We start from the raw sequence: 9,000 nt of genomic DNA on the forward strand, positions 1-9,000 counted from the left end.
TGAAACACCACTAATGCCTTGACCTTCTCACTGTGCACACTGAGACGGAGGGACAGATGGTTTTCAACTTAAGTGGGCAAGGTCAAGATTTGCAAAAAAAAAATTGAGTGAAGTCCAGTTAAGACTCTAAAAGTGCAGCCAAAATGTTTTTAGAAGTGCTTAAGTGATATCATGGCCTAGACTTGGGAAGAGAAATGATTCTTTCACTAGACGAGTTGTGGTGGTCTTTCCAGAATTTCCAGAATTTCCAGGTTGGAAGAGACCTCAAGATCATCGAGTCCAACCTCTGACCTAACGCTAACAGTCCCCACTAAACCATATCCCTAAGCTTCCTTTTCTTTCCTTTCCTTTCCTTTCCTTTCCTTTCCTTTCCTTTCCTTTCCTTTCCTTTCCTTTCCTTTCCTTTCCTTTCCTTTCCTTTCCTTTCCTTTCCTTTCCTTTCCTTTCCTTTCCTTTCCTTTCCTTTCCTTTCCTTTCCTTTCCTTTCCTTTCCTTTCCTTTCTTTCCTTTCCTTTCCTTTCCTTTCCTTTCCTTTCCTTTCCTTTCCTTTCCTTTCCTCTTCTCTTCTCTTCTCTTCTCTTCTCTTCTCTTCTCTTCTCTTCTCTTCTCTTCTCTTCTCTTCTCTTCTCTTCTCTTCTCTTCTCTTCTCTTCTCTTCTCTTCTCTTCTCTTCTCTTCTCTTCTCTTCTCTTCTCTTCTCTTCTCTTCTCTTCTCTTCTCTTCTCTTCTCTTCTCTTCTCTTCTCTTCTCTTCTCTTCTCTTCTCTTCTCTTCTCTTCTCTTCTCTTCTCTTCTCTTTTCTTTTCTTTTCTTTTCTTTTCTTTTCTTTTCTTTTCTTTTCTTTTCTTTTCTTTTCTTTTCTTTTCTTTTCCCTCCCATCTCCTCTCCTCTCCTCTCCTCTCCTCTCCTCTCCTCTCCTCTCCTCTCCTCTCCTCTCCTCTCCTCTCCTCTCCTCTCCTCTCCTCTCCTCTCCTCTCCTCTCCTCTCCTCTCCTCTCCTCTCCTCTCCTCTCCTCTCCTCTCCTCTCCTCTCCTCTCCTCTCCTCTCCTCTCCTCTCCTCTCCTCTCCTCTCCTCTCCTCTCTTTTTTTTCTTTTTCTTTTTCAAAAAACACTAAAGAATTCCAGCAATTGCCTGTAGCAGGAAGGAAGAAAATTAGGATAATTATGACATTAATCTATTTTAAAAAGAGAGACATGTGACAATTAGCGCATTCCTACCAAGAAAGTAACATACAGATATATGTGTGTAGGAAAGTGAAAAGCCCCCCTCCAAAAAGCCATGAAAGGTTATGCAAAAATGTGTGTGCCCCATGAGGAAGCACAGTGCCACCACTTCAGGATCAGCAAGAGAGAGTGCGTGAGAGCTTGTCAGTAAGCCTCCAGTTAATAAATATTCAGCAATACTGTAGAGAAGCAACGTGGGAGAGGAAGAGGCAGTGGCGGTGAGGTCAACCAGTGGAAAGCACATGCTGAAAGGGTATGGAAAGCCTTCTGAACATATTTATCTACGTGATGAAGTGCATGTGACCAGTGCAGAGCAAAGCTTTGTCTCAACCACGTAAACTTGATCTAAAAGTCGGGGCAAAAGAGACCTTACAGGTGCCCCTGGATGCCAGAGGCAGCATGGGAAGTAACTTAGACCTCCCTGTCCCCACCCCTGCGTAAGCCAAGTCAGATAAGAGAGGGTCAGTACACCCCTCTGCAAAATCCCAAACACTCCAAGCAGGGAGTCCACCTGCACAGCTGGGTCTTGTCTGCACCAGAATGGTCCATACATAATTGAAATTATGATTAAAAGCAAGAATTTTAGAAGTAGTTAAAAATCTGCCAGCCCCTCATGGGTGAGTGGATTCTTGAGATAAATTAAACTTGGTTTAAGTCCTGGCTATCCCTTTAGTCTTAGTTGACAATGTTGGGAAGGCGGGAGGAGGGCTGGTCTGTCACAGGTAACATAACCTGCTTGCATAGCTGCTTGCATAGGTACTGTTCTGGCCACATCAAGGACCATATGCTAGCACAGAGTATTTCCAATAGAAAATGGCAATTATGGGGTAGTTTCAGGCAGCTGCGCTGGTGCATTAGCACCTATGGTTGGTGTCAGTGGCACTGGTGTAGCAGCACGGGATTGAGAGTGTGTGCATGAAGGCAAGGGCTCAAACTAAGCCCTCAGAAGCCCCTCCTGCCCCCCTGCCAGAGCATCCCCACACAGGGATTTGTGTCAGTTTAGCTTCACGCTATCAGTGCAACTTTCACAGGCAGTGAATGCCTAACCCGCCAAGGATAAATCAATGCCTCCTGTTGTATTTAGCAGAGATATGACTTAAATACAGTAAGTAAATCAAAGTAATTATTTAAAATTAAAATGATTTAAGAGACTTAGTCTGGGAGAACGGCGTGGTGGTAAGAGAAGTGGGGTGGAGAGGCACAGGACTTCAGCAGACTACTCCTGACTCTGTCAGAGGCTTGCTCTACAACTTCAGGAAAATTACGCAGCCCATCTCCAAGACTGCCATAATAATACCTACTTCAAAGGGGTGTTAGGAGGCTTAATTCATTAATGCCTGCAAAGCACTTTGAGATCTTTGGATTAAAGGCACTACAGCAGTGCAAAGTATTATTAGCTACAGGAAAAAGCTCTCAGGCAAGCATAGCATTAAATGTCTGTGGTTTAAAAAAAAAGAAGGGAAAAAAAAAAAAAAGATGGGTAAATTGTGGGTGGGTGGATGTTTGGTGGTTTATTTTATTTTATTTTATTTTATTTTATTTTATTTTATTTTATTTTATTTTATTTTATTTTATTTTATTTTATTTTATTTTATTTTATTTTATTTATTATTATTTTTTATTTTTCCTGTGGTTTCCATTAGTCAGATCTGGGCTTTTTTAAACCAAGGCCAAGGGTGCTACAGCCCAAGGCTCCTGGAGCTTCCAGGTTGGACACATAATTGCTTTGACTCTGGGCTTCTTTTTAATCTAAAGTCCCAACTTTGTGGCTCAAAATCCTGTACTACTTCCCTCTATAGTCATACTTATCCACTGAATTAAATAACAACAACCATAAGAAGAAAATAGTTTTGCCTTGTACAGATTAGCTGCTTTTTTTTTTTTTTTTTAAGTTCAATTTAAGCATTCATTCTCTTAAAGAAAAACATTATTTTTGACTTAAAAGGGGTAGGATTTTCATCATTTCTAATTTTTCTGAATCCAAAGGTATTCAAAATGCACAAAACGGGGCCTTTTGTAGTTACCCCTATACAGATACTCCACCTACTGTGAGTGCAATTACGGTGGACAAATTGTGATGGACAATCACAAATGGACTAAATGGAGAGGCATTATTTTTAAATAGTGCCTTGGTCCCAAGTATAATTTCTTTCTGATAATAACAAAATTTTACAAACAACCACCTGAAGTGGTTGTTTTCCGCAGGTCCAACTTTGTCTGGTCTTCCCATGTGGCGCCTGCAGCAGCGTCTGTGTACTCACATGGGAGCACTGGAGCCCTGTGGGGCAGGGGTGAGCAGGATTTTGGTGAGGACACAAAAAGGTCTCCCAAAATAATGAGCTGAAGAGCAGTCATAGAGCTGTCACATTTACCTTGTTAACCAGTTCAATCCAGACTTCAAGGTTTTTATCTTCTTTATATCTTTGAAATTTCATGAGAACAATTGCTGACTAAAACAAAAAACAAAAACAAAAACAACAGCCCCCCAAAGAAAACAATGTACCATAGCAATCTAGACGTATTTTTTTAAGTGTTTCTGACTTTGGTGAGGAAAACCTCTTAACTTTACTTTGTTTCCAGGACCCATTGAAAGAGAACACAGGGGAAGTGAAGTATAAGTGATTCTGGCTCCCCAAGATGCTTTGTTTCACTGCTGATAGAATATGAAACTTCATGTAGGTGGTGGGTAGAGCCATCATAACCTGCTTTCTTCTGAATGAATAAGGGAGGTCAATATATTATCGTATCAAGGAAGAAGAAATTACATAGGCGATTCCCCCACAGACAATAAAGACAATTCTGACAGCATGATCAAAACAACTGTATAACTTTTCTTTTCTCTCCTTACAGACACACCAGTGTTTAAATGACAGCTGAAAGACGATGATGGACTAAACACATTATTCTCTGTTCCATCTACTTTTTTATAATAGAAATATATCTTGAAGACTATATTCAAGTTGATCAAATAATAAGTCAATTTGTCAATAAAACAGATTAGGCAACCTGTCTGCAGAGATGATATCTGTCAAACAACATATTTTGTTAATACAGTCTGGAAGCAAATGCCTTCATGAAAGACAATACAAAGAAAACCCAGTGCCATTTATGAGTTTATTGAAACGCAGCTCTGAATTTGCTTTCACTCAGTAATAGATGGTTAGAGTTTTTTTTTTTTCTTTGTTCTTTTTTCTCTAAGTTCTAGCTGCTAGTTAACAAGCCACAAGTTGGAAAAGACTGCAAACAAGAGTTAATGGTGGGCTCAGCCTGGTGAGCACTGTCTACTGCTACAACGTGGATGTATTTCCAAACATCTTGCAGGAGTGGCTGGATGCTGTCCCTCAGTCCCAGCCACCCTGACCAACCTGGTGGACGCAAGCCATCATTGGTGTGGGTGTGGGTGGAGTTACTCCATTTCTGCATGTGTTGTTTGTCCTCCCGCCTCACTACCCATGTTGCCAGCTACTTGCAAGACATTTACAGCATCGACTGATCTGTTTTGTCATATCATGAGCCGTGATATCACTGTGCTCACCAGATTAAGCTATGATGCTTTGAAATATTTTGTACACTGATGCAAATCATCCTTGGAGCTGTTGGGCATGGCCTGACCTTAGCTACATGGTGGGGGGAGGCAGGGGAGGGTGAGTCTCTCAATTTGCTAACATGCATCAGTGAACAGAATGACGAAATACAGGTGAAGTGTTTGAAGACAATTGCCAAAAAATATGAATTCCTAACTCAAATGCAGCTTGAGTTATTCCATATAGTGTATAATCCATGGCTGGTAAAGGCAAGAACACAGACTTGAAAATTTCCATTCTGAGCACTAGGAATTTAGATTAACCAGTCTTGGACATTAGCAGAAGTTTTGGCAGGTAAAGTTTGAGCCAGCTGTTGTACTTGGGTGGTTCTCTCCTTCCTCCCTATACCAATGTCATATTATCCTCAGGAAAGTGGCTGATTCAGAAACACATATTCTTCTTTCTTGATTGAGAAGAAACGTGTGATATACAATAATAGGTTTGAAGGTTAAATTGAATTGTCTGGGGTTTTACTTTATTTTTTAAATTGAACTTGGGAAGCATTTTGTTGCTGAACTTTTTGATGCAAAACATGCAGTCTAAGGAAAACTGGAGCTACTGAAAAATGTGACAGGGAACTCCAACAAGAGGATCAACTGTGGTGGTTGAAAACCAAGCAAATAAACAAACAAACAAAAAAATGCTGTCAGAGATGTAAGTGCTTTTCCCACCCAAACTTACCTCTGCAGACCAAGGCTGCTGTTAACAATTAATGAGCTAATTTGCTACTGCTTTCAGTAATGCATTGATGCACTGTGGGAGAGAAAATCTTTTATTCAGAAAAAAATATTTCTAAAGCTTCAAATGTGGAAACCATACCACAAAAGGTATAGACTGATAAAAAATAATAAATCTCCTTGGGAATGCAGAAGAGTGGATTTAAAGGGTGCACTAAAAAGAGATGGCTTTATAAAATAAAAAAAAAAAAGTCAAACTGACTGTCAAAAATTTATGTCAAAACATTATTTTTTGTAGTCAAATTTCAACAATAGTCAAAGACATTCCCATAAAGTGTACTATTTGGTTCATTCATCTTCTTGTGGTGGAAATCAGAGTTTACAAAACTGGATGGCACAGCCAGTAGGAATATGAGCTTCCACCATTAATTTCTCCAGCCCTCTGAGTTTATGTGACTACACAGCAATGTCAAGAGTGCTTAATTATCCACCCAGCCCTACAAACCTTGAAGCACAAGATAGCCAGCAATCCACTCTCATTCAGAATAGTTTGGCATGTCTCCACATTGTAACTAACCAGTGTTACCCCTAGCAATTGCTCTTTATAGCAAAAACATGTGCAAAATGTCTTCATTCAGCCTAGTAGTATCATATGTCAATCAGATTCAGGATGCAGAACTGGCCAGCAATATCCTGAAAAAAAAATCATCTTTCTTGTTTGAATCACTTTGAATTAACTTGACTCTTGTCATGTTACTGGCAAGAATATTCTCTCTTGAGCATCTGATTTCTAATTTTTTCCTCTTCCCCCCCCCCCCCCCTTTTTTTTTTTTCCTTGGTCTTTGGATTTGTCTGCAAGTTTCAATGATCTGTTTAAGCTTTACAAGACCAACTTAGCCTGGGGCTTTGGCAAGCAATTTAACATTGTCTACATTGCACTGAAGTTTATTAACACCTTTCAAAACTTCTGCAAGTTTGTAAATCAAGCAGTGGTTCATTCTCCAGAAATAATAAGGGCCTAGTTTAGTTAATGTATACAAACACAAATGTCATATATGTATGATACATGCAGGTATGTATGACGTATGTATATTTATATTTAATGACAGTAGGCATTTGCTGTGTGTCATAATGACAGCACTGAGACCTATCAAACTAAAGTCAGAGATTGACAGCGGCTATCCATCTCTAAAGGCCTATCAGATATATATATTTTTTTTTACTTTTGTTGTTTGTTTGTTTGTTTGTTTTTGGTGGTTTTGTCCTGTCCTTTGAAAGGGAATGACAGGGCTGACACCTCATGCTAACATGAAGCAAGTACTGATTAACTACGGTGTAGCACTGATGTGATTATCATGCACTTCTGTGAAGAATTACTCTGTTCTCTAAGACTAATTTATCCTTTTATTTTTTGTTGTTGTCTTAGGTGACTTTGTTATGATTCACAGATGCACAAAGTATAATGCCAATTTTGTCGTGTTTCTTCCAGATCTAGAGGAAAAGATATTTCTTTATATTAAAGTCCTGTCAAGATACACCCCTTTCCAACAAAGCAGGGAGAGCCATGTGTAACTCATAAGGAAAATGAATGCTGCTATTGTTTACAATAAATCAAAAATTGTTGTTTTATTAGCACATTTTCAGCTTCAGTGATGCTTTCACAATCCTCAGTGTAAAGTAGGTTGGTGGATGGCTCACATATCCTGGATCTGGAGGTGAGACCTTCTAGGATCCATCCTAGATACTGTGAGTGTGGATCACACACTGGGTGGGTTTTATGCCATCATGCCAACTTGTGTCAGGAGTCATCTTCTGTGCAGCCACCACAGAAATGAGTCAAAAATTGCAATTGCAGCATGTACAGAGTAGTACCGCATACACATATAAAAATACAGAAGGAAAGCTTCAAATACTATATAATATCTGTACAAACTTATGTAGCCCTCCTCAGGCAAATGCATTATGCTCTAGTCTCTAACTACATGGTTATTTGCCCTTTTTTCTTCTTGGGGCCTTGACTTAGAGCAGAGCACAAGATCTACTGACCTCACCAAAGAGCCAGAGCCAGAGCTTCCCTTGAGCCTCACTGCTCCAAATGTCTTCTTCACAGCCTACCATGTGAGCCCTGCTGCAAAGACAAATCTATTGACACTCATCGGCATGAATTATTATATTGTTTGAATTTTTCACAACTATATGCCAACTTCATCAAATCTCTGGAAGGTCAGAGAGTATGATAAGCATTGTTCTGTTGATGGCCAGTGAAGGCATAGTGAAATTAAGGTCAGGTAACAAGTGGATAAACCCCAAACCTGCCTGTTCATTAGAGCAGTGTGTGAGGGCCAGCCTTCTTTCTTCAGGGTTCAGTTGCTACCCCAAGCACCATACCTTTCCACCAGGCAGATTAAGCCCCCACTTTCATTTACACACACAATCAATAGCAAACTGTGAAAATTTTATCAAGAATAGACAAGAGAGAGGAATTTGTGCATCCTTCTCATTTTATTATTCTTTCACCCACTGTCATTATTTGCCTCTTATATCCCACTACAGACACCCTCTGCAACAGGTGAGGCAGAGGCCCAAACAAAAGGTGTTACTACATTGCTCCCCCTCTGCTGGAGTAGCCCCCAGCTGAGCAATATGGTGAAACAAAGTTGTTGCTCTTGAGCAACAGAGGCAATGACAAAACTTCACACTGAAAGTTTGTTGATAAAATTTGCAATTTCCTAACTGCAGAAGTCTTGGTGTGGCAATCATCATCTTACTTCTTACTGCAGCTATTTCTCCACAGTCTCAAACACATACACAAATACAAATATACACACTATGTTCTTTGTCTGGATGGCTTTTAGAGTGTCTTTCATGCTATTTTTTTTCTTCCCTCAAAATGTCTCCCTTCCACCTGCAAATGGTAAAAGTGGCAGGCAGATGTTCTCCCACAGAAAAATCTCCAGGCCCAGCACAGTGCCATCTGATGTCAGTGTCAGTGTAAATCCTTCCTTTGACCTCAGCTGGCAATAGATCAACCCTCTCACTTTTTGTGGCATTTCTAAGGGTGGAGGAAGATTATTTATTTGTATAAGGCAAGAGTTATTGAATTTGCTGTACCTGGATGCTGCACAACTCTTTGTAATCATTACCAACAGATGATGTCACTGAAACTTATTTTTATGTCATTATCCTCACCCAAGGTAAATATGGAGCGCTGTCATGCCATTACGTGATGTAAATATGTCATCATAATTTGTCTTTACACATCATAAATATTTTATTATATGACATTATTACACCTCCAGATATCTTTTTCCATATGAATAGTAATTACTCAAAGTATTTACTGTAATTATGTCACTTGATGAAATTACAGTAATTACATCGAAAAATGATAGCCCATGACTAATGAATTAAAATAGCATGGAAATTCGCATAAAAATGCCATTAAAATGTTAAGGATCTGAGGCAAAATCACAAAAGCAAGGAAATTCATAATTAAGAATTTAATCTCCAATAACAT

This window comes from Aythya marila, assembly GCF_965140915.1.
Source record: "Aythya marila genome assembly, chromosome: 1".
NCBI classification, from domain to species: Eukaryota; Metazoa; Chordata; class Aves; order Anseriformes; family Anatidae; genus Aythya; species Aythya marila.